The following is a 16,216-nucleotide window of genomic DNA, read 5'->3' on the forward strand; positions in this document are numbered from 1 at the left end:
AATTTTGATTTTTTTTTTTCAAAAATCTGGCTGTCCAGGGTAAAAACTCGACACGGATTCATAAACCATGACAAGAGTATGTTCTTTTATAAAATTTAAATAACATTTACTATTGTAAATTTTGGAGATGACGTTATACCAATGCTGATGGGGATGATCAGACAAATTTTGATTAGCATTTTACCGTTGACACAATATTTCTAAAGTACTTACATATAAAATTTGACAACAATCGGAGCAGTAATTTCGAAGATTCCCTGTCTAATTAATATGGACACAGACGACAAAGAGACTGACGACACAGAGATAGAAACTCGAGATTTACTTTTTTGTACTCTAGGGGTCATGAAACGTCGAGAAAACATGAAAGTAGCTATTCATCGGATGAACCCTATTACAATACTTTCTTAGGTTACGGCTGGTATGAATTTTTGTAAACACTTACGGTTATTCTAAACACGGTAAATTGTTAGTCAAAATGTACCTGTTTATCCACTTTAAAAGCTTGATGACGTTATCATGTGTAAAATATGTATTATATATTTTTGACTATGTGTGTGCAGATTTTTCGAAAAAAAAACCAGAATTATACAACAAAATTTCGTAATTTACCTTAGAAACTATTAAAACACTGGTTGTAAAATTTAGCATATGCGTTGAAGTCCTCTTCAACCTTATAGACGGTTAACCAAAATTTATTTTCGTTTTCATTAAAATTTTCATAACATAGGTGTTGGTTTAAAAAAAAATGAAATTAATAATTAAATAAATCTGGACTTGTTTGAGTGTATTTCAGGGGAGGGGAAAGTTCTGTTTAGATAATTTTAAACCAGTTTTTACTTCCCGAGCGTAACTTATAAGGTCTATCCGACAAATGGCTACTTTCATGTTTTCTTGACGCTTCATGACTCTCTAAGAGCTATATTTCGTATTCTAAATACGAAAAAATAGGTCTTCGGTTTTTGTCTGCCGAAACTACCGGACCAGTTGTTGTCAAATGTCAATCAGATGGTAAAACGCTAACCAAAATTAGTCTGTCCACTAACCTTTTGATGATGTCACCTCAAAATTTAGCTTGGTAAACACTATTTAGATTTGATGAAATAACATCCTCCTGTAATTGTGGTTTATAAATCGGCCTAGACGTTTTTATTCTAGGCATACAAATTTTCTTACAAAAAATCTAAATTATGTAATAACATTTTATACCAACACATGGATTTTTTTATTTAAGCAAAGCAAAAAAAGTTTTTTATGCCTCACGTCTATTTCATAAACAATAAATGACACGAAATGCACTAAATAAAAAATTGGTCGAAGATTATTTCGACAGAACTTTCATCGCCCCTCAAGTATAGTTCAACCAATCTCGCTTCTACAAAAATTTATAAAATTTGATTTTGCGAAATTATTTTTTATGATATTATATTATATATATATTATATAATATATGCATTACAAGTAGGACGTTCTAACTACTACACCAACGGACTTTGGTATGTTGTGCTTATATTAGTATAAAAGGTTGTTATAATTTTTTTATTTTTTAGAAAACTTTAGAGAAAAACTTAAGATGGATTCATAAACCACAAATACAAGAGTGTGTTATTTTACAAAATTTAAATAGTAATTGTGGTGAGCGTTTTACTATAACATATATATAAAAATGAACAACAACAATTCGGTACTGTCGGAGGTTATTTGTCAAACAAAAATTGACACAGATAGATGAAAATGGGGGACCTATATATATATTATTTTTTCTTACCATTGAGGTCATGAAATGTCGATAAAATACGAAAGTAGCCGTTCCCTAGGTGGATAAGCTATTATAAAATATTTTTTTAATCATTTTAAAATTCTAAGTAGATTTTCTATTATTTCTCTATTATCTTACTCGTGAAAAGTAAGAATATCTTAAAATTAATATCACCTTTAAAATGACGCCACTATACCTGCGGTCTAAAAGTCAATCTCAATTTTTAATTTTACGTGTACGAGTTGTCCAAAAAATTGTCAATTGATTTATGGATTACAGAAGTAAAAATTTTTTATTCGCTCCCTCCTAAAAACTGAGACCTCATCTTCAAAATTATTAAGTTAATTTTTATTGCAAAATATACGCTCACCTGGAATATCGCTTTTGATGCATAAAACAAGCTTTTACTTCGTAGAATTACTTCACTAGAATGTTTTAAACAAATAAATGTACCAACCCACTCACTGTACTGATTATCTCAGAAACTATTAAATTTTAACAATTGTTTTACGTATTTCCTTTTGTTTACAGTTGCATAAAAATGGCCCCAATTTTACTACTTTTTCTGATAAGCTAAATAATTTTACATTTTTGTAAATTTTATGTCAGTTACGTAATTAAATGTCTAGACTATGTTTTAAATAATGTGTTTGTCCTTACAAATGAACAAGTAAAATTAGGTAGCAAATTTCGAATATTAAAGAAAAATAAATATAATAAATAAATAAATAAATAAATTACAAATGAAATAAATATGTTATGTTATGTTACTCTTAAGTTGAGTACATCTTTGTGTCTCAACATTAAAATTTAACTAAAAGATTTTTTTTTGTTTTTTAATAACCAAAAATATTGCCAGTTCTAACAATTTATTATTTTACCTAGTTCAAAGTAATAAAACAACTTTCGGATGCAATTTTTAATGAACTGATGAAATAAAAAAAAGCAACAAAAAATTTAGAGAGCAAACATTTTCGAAGAATGCTACCCAAATTTCAAAACAAGGGAAAACTATAAATATAGCGTGCAATTAAATATGTACACGTAATTTAGTGTAGTTGGAAAGCATTTGCATAAGGGGAGAGCCAACTGCATTCACGGTACGTGGTATGTGTAAATAACAAGTGTTTTACTATGCGTATTTGCTCTGTTTACTCGTCGAAAAAGAATAAATAGCCAGGCATTTTGTTGCACTCCTCTGGGAATTTTAAACAGTAGCACATTCGACTGTTCGACACGCATGACCAACAGAAAGAACGTGTTGAGTCTATAATCCAGTAATGCCCGGCAGTACCCTTTCAGTATCAAAGAACAACCAAGACCTTCAGAACCTTCAAAATTTTGCTTCCATGATACACCAACTGAAGGTAAAATATTTCAGATGTAGCTACTATAGATTGCAAGATTGCATTATCGTGGACATCAGCAGGATAAAAATAAATAGTCTAACAAAAACTCTTCCACCTCTAACTTATTTTCATAATTTATAAATAACGAGCTCTTCGAACCATGTTCTACCTTGTTGTTAGATCGAACTTCATTTACGCTATCGATCGACTAGGTTGCAGAGAGTGTAATTAACTTAAAGTGGGATCCAGTAATTGTAGAGTGTAGGTAGTAAGAAAACATAGACGATGAATCAGAATGAACTAGATTGACAGTCTTTTAAAACGTGAACACCAGTGCACTTTGCATAAACAGGATCTTTTGTATACATTGCCTTGGCACATGACTGAAATCGAAGATTTAAAATAACACGGAACTTCGTTGCATATCACAGTTTGTAGGACTCATATTTAACAAGTAATTAATTTAACAGTGATACTATCACATTGTTGTAAATCCATTTTAGTAACACACCAGTTAAATTTATTGTTATTTCGCAAGACTTAAGGATTTTTTTAACACGCCGGATACTTGCGCTAAATAGAGACCTGATTTCTTTTCTAGGTAGTTGACAACTAGTTGATCTGGTATATATAAATCAGTTCCTAACGTTTCTAGGATTAAAAATTCATAATTTCTCTTTGTAGACTAAAATAAGTTTTCATTACATCACATTTTTTCATTTTGATAATTTGATAATAGCGACTGGCTATTAATATTTATGATTTTTTGTCAAGTTGGCAATACATTCAAAATTTTATTATGGCAACATTTATGACATCAAGTCAGTCGCTGCCATCTTCTCAACACGATTGTTAGGCACGCTTATGTCAAAACTGTCGTACTAGCATTGCAGCCAATAATTCAGAATTGTCAAAACAAAAATTTGCTTCAATCATTAATAGTTAGCCAGTATTATCATTGACGTACAATTAAGTTGTGTTGTACTTGTGGTTTATGAACATGTCTTGAGTTTTCCTATAGGAATCCAGATTTTCGCAAAACATCCAAATTTTTTCGAAATGAACAAGGTTCTTGGCTTTGTCTTTCGTTTTTCTTAACCCTTGTATTACATGGAATTGCTATTTTTTCAATGGAGGTCTTAATTCTGGACAGTTAAGAGGACTAATATTTATAGGTATAGTGTGCCAAGGAATATATTGTTTTATGATAGTATCGCAAATTTATGTAGGAGCTATTTGCTATATTTAGCTGACACCCTTCTCCTAAACTGGAGCCGCTTATGTTATTTATCAGTATTCGTTTAGGATGCTCTTTTATTGTAACATAGCTTGAACAAGTCAAAATCATAAAACCACTATATTTCTAGGTGAACTATACAAATGGTTTATTACTCTGCAACGTTCTTTGCATAGCATTCTTTATGACTCAAACAGGCGAAAAAGAAATAAAAACATTGATTTTTGTCAAACTACATACTTTTCACTAAATTTTGATGTTTTTATTGTAATATAGTCCATTTAGTGGATGATGTGCTTTTGTCGCTTCATAGCTCCTAGAATATGAAAAAGTAGCATCTTTTTCCGTCAATCTGTTATGTAGCGTCTGTTGATGATTTTATTGGACAGATAATTTCCGAAAGTACTAGTTTTATTAAACCAAATATATTTACTTAACGAACATTCAAAATTTTTACAAGACAATTTGAAAATTTGCCTTTGAAAATACAAAACTGAGTATTCGAAGTGTACAAAAAAAAGGTTTTAGTTAAGTTTCGAAGGTGATTGAAAAATTTTGAAATTTTCATAATTGGGAAATTGAAAATTTGGTTCTGAAAAAGTTTGTTAAAAATCCTGAAAAAAATATGAGGAATTTTAACAAAATTCGACTTAAAATCTAAAAATATGTAATATTCCATTGGGCAGTGCTAGAAAACTAGTAAGAGTTTATCGAAGAAAACACGAAAATATCTTTAGTTAAATTTCTAAGGTAGTTGAAAAATTTCAAAATTTTTGAAAAATTTTGGTTTTGAAAAAGTTGGCTAAAAATCTACAAAAAATTCTGAGCTATAGATTGCAGTGTGCTGATTCTAAAAATATAGCGTTTGTATGGTCCCTAAACAAAATTTAAAAATTTTTTCATTTCATTTCACTGGACGATTCTGGAAAAAATGTGAAGTTATCGAAGAAATGAGTCCGGAAGTACCTTCTGGACGTCAAAATGTACAAGAAAATATCTTTAGTTAAGTTTCGAAGGTAATCGAAAAATTCTGAAATTTTCATTATGGTGGATACTGAAAAATTTTGATTTTGAAAAATTAGTTTAAAAATCCTCAAAAATTTGACGCACTGATTCCAAAAATCACTTTATCCCGAATCAAGATTTCTAAATATTTGGTTTGAATGCAATCTTTAAACAAAATTTAAAAAGCTGTCAAATTTCAGTGAGCGGTTTTGGAAAAATCGTAGAAGCTATCGAAGAAATGAAGCCAAAAATAACTTTGGGAGATCGAAATATCGATGGTTAAGTTTCGAAGGTGGTGGAAAAACTGCAAAATTTGTGTAAGATTTGAATTTTAATTTTGAAAAAGTTATTAAAAATCCCTAAAAAATCTTCAAAAAAATTCTAGAATATAGACTTCCACGTATTGATTCTAAAAATATAGCGTTTCTATACTCACGGGGTTCAATTTTAGAAAGATTCGGTTTGAAATGTATTTTTTTAACCCAAAAAACTGTTATGCTTCAATGGGCTTTTCTGAAATTTCGAAATTTTCATAAGGGTTGAAAAATTTTGTTTTTGAAAAAGTTGGCTAAAAATATGCAAACAATTCGGTGCTATATATAGAGATTACGACGTGCTTATTCCAAAAATATAACGTTTCTGTGGTCCAGAGTCAAAATCTAAAAATATTCGATTTGAAATGCAACTTTTTAAGACTACCCACAAAAATGTCATATCTCAATGGGCGATTCTGGGAAAAATGTGAAAGTTATCGAAGAAATGGGGCCAAAAGTAATTTCTGGGCGTCGAAATGTACAAGAAAATGTCTTTAGTTAAGTTTCGCAGGTGATGGAAAAATTCCGAAATTTTCGTAAGAATGTATATTGAAAAATTTTGGTTTTGAAAAATTTGTTCAAAAATTCTCCAAAAATTTGACGTACTGATTCCAAAAATATATCGTTTTTATGGTTCCGTGTCAAGATTTCAAAATATTTGGGTTGAATGCAATTTTTAAACAAAATAAAAAAATTGACAAATTTCAATGAGCGATTTTGGAAAAATGGTAAATGCTATCGAAGAAATGAAAGCAAAAATAACTTTGGGAGATCGAAATGTCTATAGTTAAGCTTCGACGGTGGTAAAAAAGTTACGAAATTTGTATTGGTTTTGAAAAATTTTGATTTTGAAAAAGTTGTTAAAAATCCTCAAAAAAAATCTGGAATATAGACTTCGACATACTGATTTTAGAAAAATTCGGTTTTTATTTTTTAACGCAAAGATCTGTTATACTTCAGTGGGCTTTTCTGGAATTTCGAAATTTTCACAAGGGTTGAAAAATTTTGTTTTTGAAAAAGTTGGCTAAAAATCTGCAAAAAAATTCAGTGATATAAATAGATTATGACGTGATGATTCCGAAAATATAACATTTCTATGGTCCAGAGTCAAAATCTAAAAATATTCGGTTTGAAATGCACTTTTTTAATAAAATGCACAAAACCGTCATATTTCAAAAACTGATTCTGGAAAAAATGTGAAGTTATGGAAGAAATGGGGCCGAGAGTAACTTCTAGGCGTCGAAACGTACAAAAAATTTTTTTTAGTAAAGTTTTGAAGTTGATGGAAAAATTACGAAATTTGCATAAAATTGTATTTTTGAAAAAGTTGTTCGAAAATGCTTAAAAAAAAACTCAAAAATTCTGGGATATAGACTTTGAGGTGCTGACTCCAAAAATATAGCGTTCCCATAGTTCCGAGCCATGATTTTAGAAATATTCGGTTAAAAATGCGTTTTTTTACACCCAAAAAAGTGTCATATTTCAATGGGCTTTTCTGGAAAACTTGTAGGAGTTTTCGAAGTAATGAGAATAAAAGTGACTTCTGGAGGTCGAAAAGTATAAAAGAATGCCTTTAGTTTAGATTCGAAGTTAGTCAAAAAATTTAGCAATTTTCATAAGGGTTGAAAAATTTTGTTTGTGAAAAATTTGGCTAAAAATTGTCATATTTTAGTGGGCGATTCTGGAAAAAATGTGAAGTTGTCGAAGAAATGAGGCCGGAAGTAACTTCCAGACGTCGAAATGTACTAGAAAGTATCTTTAGTTAAGTTTCGAAAGTGATCGAAAAATTCTGAAATTTTCATATGGATATTGAAAAACTTAGAAGCTATCGACGAAATGAAACCAAAAATAATTTTGAAAAGTCGAAATATCTAAGTTGAATTTCGAAGGTGGTCGAAAAATTTCGGTTACGAAATTTTCATAAGGTTTGAAGAATTGTGTTTTTGAAAAAGTTGTTTAACGATTTTAGAAATATTCGGTTTGAAATGCAAATTTTTTTTAATAAAAAAATTGTCACTTCAATGGGCGATTCTGGAAAAATGGTAGGACTTACCGAAGAAATGAGCCCGCAAGTAATTTCTGGACGTCGAAATGTTCAAGAAAATGTCTTTGGTTAAATTTTGAAGGTAGTCGAAAAATTTCGGTTTTGAAAATGTTGGCTAAAAATCAGCAAAAATTTCGAGGATATAGATTACGATATGCTGACTCCAAAAATATAGTCCTGAGGCAAGATTTAAAAGTATTCGGAATTGCAATTTTGAAACAAAATCCAAAAAAAATGTCAAATTTCAATCAACGATTTAGGAAAAATTATAGGAGTTATTGAAGAAATGAAGCAGAAAGTAACTTTTGGAGATCGAAATGTACAAAAAAATGTCTACAGTTAAAGTTCGAAGATGGTCGAAAAATTACGAAATTCTCATGAGTCGTCTTGAAAAATTTTGGTTTTGAAAAAATTGCCTAAAGAAAAATTTAGAAAAAATTTTGGGATAGCTTACGACGTGGTGATTGCAAAAATATGGTCCTGATACAAGATTTAAAAGTCTTCGGCATGAAATACAATTTTTAAACAAAATCTAAAAAAACTGTCAAATTTCAATGAATGATTTTGGAAAAATGTAGGAGTTATTGAAGAAATGAGGCAGAAAGTAACTTTTGGAGATCGAAATGAAAAAGAAAATGTCTATAGTTAAGGTTCGAATATGGTCGAATAATTGTGAAATTTTCATAAGGGGTATTGAACAGTTTTGGTTTTGAAAAAGTTGACTAAAAATTATCACCAAATTCTAGAATATAGATATCGATTTGTTGATAACAAAATATAGCGTTTTTATGGTACCGAGTTAAAATTTCAAAATATTTGGTTCGAATGCAATTTTTAAACAAAATTCACAAAATTTTCAAATTTCAATGAGCGATTTTGGAAAAATGCTAGAAGCGATCGAAGAAAGCAAGCCAAAAAAATTTTTGGAGATCGAAGTGTCTACAGTTAAATTTCAAAGATGGTGGAAAAATTTTGATTTTGAAAAAGTTGTTAAAAATCCTCAAAAAAATGTTTTTTTTACCCAAACAACTGTTATACTTCAATGGGCTTTTCTGGAATTTAGAAATTTTCATATGGGTTGAAAAATTTTGTTTTTGAAAAAGTTGGCTAAAAATCTGCAAAAAAATCAGTGATATACTTATTTATAGATTACGACGTGCTGAATCCAAAAATATAACGTTTCTGTGGTCCAGAGTCAAAATCTAAAAATATTCGGTTTGAAATGCATTTTTTTTAATAATTTTCACAAAAATGTCATATTTCAATGACTGATTCTGCGAAAAATGTGAAAGCTATCGAAGAAAGGAGACTGAAAGTAACTTCTGGGCGTCGAAATGTACAAGAAAATATCTTTCGTTAAGTTTCGAAGGTGATCGAAAAATTCCGAAATTTTCTTAAGGATGGATATTGAAAATTTTGGTTTTGAAAAACTTGTTTAAAAATCCTCAAAAAATTTGACATACTGAATCCAAAAAGATAGCTTTTTTATTGTCCCGAATCAAGATTTCATAATATTTGGTTTGGGTGTCATTTTTAAACAAAATTCAAAAAACTGTCAAATTTCAATGGCAATTTTGGAAAAATAAGTAAAAAAGTAACTTTGGAAGATCGAAATATCTATAGTTAAATAATTGACGATTTAGATTACGACATTCTGATTTCAAAAATTATGGTCCTGAGACAAGATTAAAAATTATTCGATTTGAAATTCAATTTTGAAACAAAATCCAAAAAAACTGTCAAATTTCAATGAGTGATTTTGGAAAAATGATAGGAGTTATTGAAGAAATGAAGCAGAAAGTAACTTTTGGAGATCGAAATGTATAAGAAAATGTCTAGAGTTAAGGTTCGAAGATGGTCGAAAAATTACGAAATTCTCATAAATGGTATTGAAAAATTTTGATTTTGAAAAAGTTGCCTAAAAATTATCACCAAATTCTAGAATATAAGTAGATATCGATTTGCTGATCACAAAATATGGCGTTTTTATGGTCGCGAGGCAAGATTTTAGAAATATTTGTCCCCGATATCAGATTTATTGATTTATTATTGATCTTCGTTACAAAAATTCTCGACAATTTTCTCGCCAGCATTTTAATTGCAAAGTGTTGTTTTGCCTCACATTTTGGAAATTTTCATATCTTGATAATTTTCAAAGTATGTCTGCTGTGTTCTTTTTGAACACAAGAATGGGACGTTCTAACTTTTATTTCTCAAATTGTCCTCCATTAAAATAAAAGTTAGACATTTTGGTCAAAAATTACGTAACACTTCCTGATCAAATATTGAATGTATCTTTCCATGCCCAGTTTCCTGTATCAAAAATTGCCCACCCCTTGCCCAGCTCTGCCATAGCAAACAAGGGAGAGTTTATTGACACAATTTTTTAGCGAAGCGTCAACTCCGTTCTATTCTTACGCCAATAAAATTCTTCTTGCGACCTATTTTTGGAACGTTCGTGCATATGTCTACCACTTTCACTCGTGATCACCCTTCCGATAACCGCCATTACTTCGCCCAATAACGCTTCTTGCGAAACAGCAAAATATTTTCTTTGGACACAGCCGCCCATAAAACGCGACCACATGTGCCATTTAATGTTCCCTCATTAGTAGTGCAAATTTTCGATGGTTGCGACACTCCCATACCAGTTAGCGACGTTCAACAGTCTTCCGATTAATTAGTGGCGCAATCTATAGGTGCGCACGAAATAGTGCAGTCTCTTTATTATATTCTTTACAAATATTTAGCTAGATCAAGGCGACTTATTTTCGGAGTTTTACACAATCTTCCGGTATCTCTGCGTGAGGAAGTCGAGATAGACTTAATTGGATTGAGTAAAACCGATCGATTGTTAAATTCTTGACCGGATAATATTTTTATATTATGTGGGTCACATTTGTTTGATTTTGCTCAGTTACATCATTTTTATGTAATTCGAGCCGGCAACTATGTTCGATTTTTGCGATCATAATCTTATTAGGCGTCGACAATTGGCAGAATGTAACAGGGATAATAAAACAAAGGATATTTTTAGCGGTAATAAAGAATGGCATATGATCTGGAACATTGGAAATTTAGTAGGTGGATCCCACGTGCTGTTTCTCACAAAATTTGTACCATCACTTTCGGGAATTGCTTACTATTTATTTATCGTCTATTTTAAATGATCGGACGCAAAAGTGAGGTAGAAAAAATTAATCGTTTCCATGGTTTATCTAAGATTTTTATTTTGTTTTACATAATCCTGTCCTTCAAAACTGTATAACACTGCTTAAAAGTTATTTGAAATTAGTATATTGCCTATATTATTTATTTATTTTATTTATCTACACATTCGGATTTTTATTTCCATCCGTAAGGTGGGAGTGTTCTGTTTTGAATAATCAAGGACTATTTTCGTGAAAAGAGGCCGAAAACAATTTGTTTTTATTAGTTGTATTCTTGACCGGATGCGTAGTATCTATAAATCGAGCGTGACGGAGATCGCTAGTGGGATACCACAAGGTTTAATTTTGGCACCCGCATTATTCGCAATTTTTGTTAATGATCTACTCTTCCGCGTTTTAATTTGAAGCAGTTTTTTAAGTGCTGTATTCGCGGTGCTTCACTCGATATTTTTTTCGAATATCTAGTTAAGTACTTTTAAAAATACTTCAATCCTGCAAACGATTTATTTTTTAACATTATACAATTTGTTTTTTTAAGAGATGAATACATAAATGCTAGCAAACATTCGGATCAAGTTCAGAGTAAAAGCTTTACAATTATGCAAGTTTTCTTTGATAAACATGTATTTTTGATATTACAACACTCTACAGAACTGAATATTTTAATCTTATATATCCGTTCTTTGTCCTACGTCTGAGGACGTTTCGGTGGAAAAAACGAAACAAATCCTAGACTTATATAATTTCAGTCCAAGTCTTTTTAGTCCTGTCCAGTACTCGAACTAACAAACTTTCATAAGAAGCTTAATTATATCCGTTTAAACACGAGTGACCCATGTAGGTTTAGGAACAAAAAAAGAACAATAAAAAACACCATCAAAGACATGAAGATTTGTCTTTGATAGAATTTTCGCCTTGTCAGATTACCACCAACTTGATGGTTTGGCTCGAAATAATGCAACAATCAAAGACAAACTTTCAAAAATCTATGGCTCTCTTTGATCGTGTTTTTTATTGCTTTCTGGGTATAAACGTAACAGCACATAAAAATTGTAGGTTTTTTAATTAGTCGACTAAAAAAACATGTAAGCTGGCATAATTCCAGTTCTAAAATAATTAACTAAGTGAATTCTAACGTGTTTATTTGGAGAATTTATAGTCCCAACCCAGCTATTGCAACTTATTTATTAACGAATTTAGAGGTGAAAACAACTTGATGAGTTTCATCGAGTAGCTTATACATCCATCATATTCTTTTAGTTAATTTCAGTTTTTAAAATTAGAAGTATATAAATGTACAACAACTTTCCAGTTCAGCAAATTTTCTACAGCAAGTCACGATTGAAAATATTGTTACGAAATAAACCCATTCGCCGGCCCGGTTCGACGCCTATGGGTATTCTAGTATGTATGTGTTGCTTCTAATATGACTCATCTGCCGGTTGAAGGGACGTTGGCTGGAAGCGAAAGTCGCGATGGATTCGAGAAAGACCTCGATTAGTTTATATAGTTTATTTTTGAAATTCAGATGCGATATTGCAATGTTATTTAAATTTCAAGGTTATCTTTAAAATCAATATCTTGTGGAAAAACAAATCAAGGTAGCCGCTTTGTTGTGGTATACTTAAAATTGAATCTTCATATATAGATTGTTTAAAAAAAAAATACTGTAGGTACACTCGGTATTCTATCACTACATCTTCTGCAATTTTTTGCTTTTTTAAGAAACACATCGACATATTGGAAAAATGAGAATAAAAATTAGAGTAAGATGCAGTTCTAGTTAAAAAACGAAATATTGATACGTATTTGACAACTATAACGTTCGAGAATTTTAAACACTCTGTACAATAAAATTTCATTTTAATTTTTTATCTCTTTATTAATAATTAATAAGATATTGTGGACTGCACCATTAGTGATTCACCGTGTATATTTATAGCTAATTAATTATTAGAAATGAAAGTCAAGGCTTGAAGTCGTACGATTTTTTGAGAATCAAACACTAAAATTATTTTGAACTAAACAGAGTGTTCTGTTTTTAAGGCGTAACACACAACATAGTTTTGTCAAATGAAACACCCTATATATTTTTACATATTGTAATTGACCTCTCCTTAGGCTTCATAGCTACAATTTATTTCTGAAATTTTAATGTAACATCAGGATATTCCAGTTTTCTTGAAATTTTTGACTGTGAAAAGGTTTACAAAAAAAATCTCAGTGGGGTTATTTTTAAAGTATAAGTTACAATATTTTGTGGAGATATAAATAAAGTACGTTTTTCAGATATCGATATTTCAGTTTTTAAGTAGAACACTCTGTATCTTTTGTTTTTGTTCTCAGTCTTTCATATGAAGTATACGTTTTAGGATTTTTTGACTCTGTACATTAAAATTTGATTTAATTGATTTCACAACAAAGTTCGGTTTATCTCTTTATTAAAAATTAACATTCTTGCGAAGTTTTTGTGAAACCTTCCATTACTAAAAAAATTCAAGGATATTGGAACGACGTGGCAACGAGACATCGAAATTTAAAAAATAAACACTGGTTATAAAGCTTAAGAAGAGGCTAATGAGAACATGTAAATATGTATAGGGTGTTCTATTTAAAAAAATCAAGTTGTGTACCATGAGTCAAAAACATAACACTTTTTTACTTATTCGATTTTTCAAAATATTGCGACTTTTCAAATCGTTTTATTTTTTGGATTTTTCAGTTTTTTGATTTTTCGATCTAGTGATGTTTTGATTGCTCGATTTTTAAAATTTTCAATTTGAATTTTTAAATTTTAGATTTTTCACTTTTTTGTTGTTTCGTTTTCTCAGTCTTTCGTTTTTAAATTTTTCATTTCTTCGGAATTAATTTTTCTATTTTCGATTTTTCATCTTCTCGTTTCTAGATTTCCCGGTTTTTCAATTTTTCGGAATTAATTTTTCAGTTTTTCCTATTTTTCGAGTTTTAGCCACTTCCATTTCTCAATTTTTCGATTTTTCCACTTCTCGATCCTTTGATGTTTCCATTTCACGATTTTTCAAGTTTTCGATTTCGATTTCTGGATTTCTCAGTTTTTCGATACTTCTGTTTTTAAAATTTTTTGACTTTTTGATTTTTCGTCTTTCCGATTTCTCGATTTCTCAAATTTTCAATGTTTAAGTTTTGGGATTTTTCAGTATGAACTTCGATTTTTAAATTATTAGATTTTTCGACTTTTTGTTTATTTATTTTTTACTTATTCGATTTTTCAAAATATTGGGACGTTTTAAATCTTACATTTTTCGATTTTTCAGTTTTCTGATTTTTCGTTTTGTGGAAGTTTTGATTGCTCGATTTTTCAATTTTTCGAATTTTTAAATTTTAGGTTTTGCACTTTTTTGCTGTTTCGATTTTTCAATCTTCCGATCTGTTGCTTTTTCGCTTTTAGATTTTTGGCTTTTCCAATTTTTCGGAATTAATTTTTCAGTTTTTCGATATTTCGATTTTTCAATTTTTGATTCAACGGTTTTCTTTCAATCTTCCGCCTTCTCGTTTCTAGATTTTCGGGTTTTTCAATTTTTCGGAATTAATTTTCCGGTTTTTCTGTTTCGATTTTTCACTTTTTCGGTTTATCGGTTTTTTTAAGTTCAAATTTTTCAATTTTGAATTTTCCAATTTTTCGAGTTTTAGCCACTTCCATTTCTCAATGTTTCGATTTTTCCACTTCTCGATCTTTTGATGTTTCAATTTCGAAATTTTTCAATTTTTCAATTTCGATTTCTCGATTTTCCAATTTTTCAAAGTTTCAGTTTTGGGATTTATGTATTTAAATTTTTCGATTTTTCAATTTTTGGCGTTTCTAAATTGTTGGATTTTTCGATTTCTCAATTTTTCAATTTTTCTGTCGAAGTTTTGAAATTTTTCAAGATTTCAATTTTAAATTTTTAGATTTTTCGACTTTCTGTTTTTTGATTTTTTACTTACTCGATTTTTCAAAATTTTCGATCTTTTAAATCTTACATTTTCATCTATTCGATATTTTAATTTTTGGATTTTTTAGAATTTTAAATTTCTTGTTTTTTCAATTTTTTGGTTTTGACAATATGTATTTTGATTTCTCCTTCAAAAATGAAACATCACAGGAGCTCTTAAGATTCTGTAAAATTCTTTCCAAAACACAAGAGGCCCCGAAGATATTTTTGTATTGAAAAAAAAACACTTTCTCTTCTAAATGCAAAAGTTATTTAGACAGATCTTTCCTCGCCTCTGAAGTAAAAATATATTATCAGTACGTGCTTAACTTATGTTTATACATCGAAAGAATGCGAAACAGAGGAAGCAATTAAAATTTTTAATTAAGCGACAATGCAGCAAAACCTTCTGAATATTATTTTGGGTAAGTCGATGTTATTACGACAATCTTTATTTTATCATTATTAAATATAGGCAGGCGCAACATTACGGTATTGTAAAATTTTCGAGCCCCGGCGTCCTCCACAAACCATTGCTGGTATATTAGTATAAAATGTGATGATCTAAAAACGAGAAGGCGAAAAATAGAAAGAAAACTTTTAAATCGAAAATTGAAAAATCGAAACAACAAAAAAGTGAAAAATCTAAAATTTAAAACGGATGGAGATATTGAAATTCTGTAAAAGCTATTGTTTTTAGATTGAAAGGGAAAGCTTAATTTAATAGTGACGACGCATACCTACTTATATTTCCTTAAATTGCATTTTCAGTGATATACAACATTTAAAGATTTATATAAAAAATAAAATTTATAAACCTAAAAAAATGGAAGTTGAGTGAAATAAAGATCTACCACCATTTTACGACTGTTCAAACATTTGCTAAAATAACTGCTTTTGAAACAAATTGTTGATAATAAAATAAATTGTGAGTGCAATCTGAATACAAAAGTTGAAAACATTTGAGCATCGAGAAGTAACTACAACTGTTTTTTATTTGATAGCCCATTATAAAAATTATGAGTGGATTTGTAAATCACATCTTAAATCGCATTTATGTTATATATCGCAACTTTTGAGGTGACATCATCAAAATTTTGGCAGGGATGAATAGTCAAATTTTGATTACCAAACAGGATGTGCCAAATTTCGGAACAATTGTTTTAGTAGTTTTTAAAAAATGTCATCAACTCCTTGCTAAGATAAGATTGATTGTTGCAAATAACATACTTTCTAAGAAAACACAGGGTGGGTGGGCGGGGCTAGTACTTGCTGAGATTAGACTAATTTTAGCAAATGACATACCCTCTAAGAAAACAGAAGGCGGGTCGTGACGGAGGGGCTAGTATTTGTTGAGAATAAAACTAATTTTGATGAGTGACTGAACA

General features: G+C 29.9%; 1 protein-coding gene across 3 annotated transcripts in view; it reads right to left on the minus strand.

Annotated features, from left to right (window-relative positions):
- LOC135129298 (aminopeptidase N-like) overlaps nucleotides 1–16,216 on the minus strand; it is a 78,442-nt gene that overhangs the window by 31,953 nt on the left and 30,273 nt on the right. The window contains exon 1 of one of the 3 annotated variants that reach the window (XM_064056470.1): nucleotides 2,130–2,191. The exons of the other annotated variants lie outside the window; for them this stretch is intronic. The gene's annotated coding sequence lies outside the window, so the exon portion shown is untranslated. Of the gene's footprint in view, nucleotides 1–2,129; nucleotides 2,192–16,216 lie in introns of those variants that run through there. 3 annotated transcript variants of the gene reach the window in all.

Source organism: Zophobas morio, unplaced genomic scaffold (assembly GCF_036711695.1).
Source record: "Zophobas morio isolate AGI-343-1 ecotype UQ-CSIRO unplaced genomic scaffold, CSIRO_AGI_Zmor_V1 ptg000014l, whole genome shotgun sequence".
In the NCBI taxonomy this organism is placed as follows: domain Eukaryota; kingdom Metazoa; phylum Arthropoda; class Insecta; order Coleoptera; family Tenebrionidae; genus Zophobas; species Zophobas morio.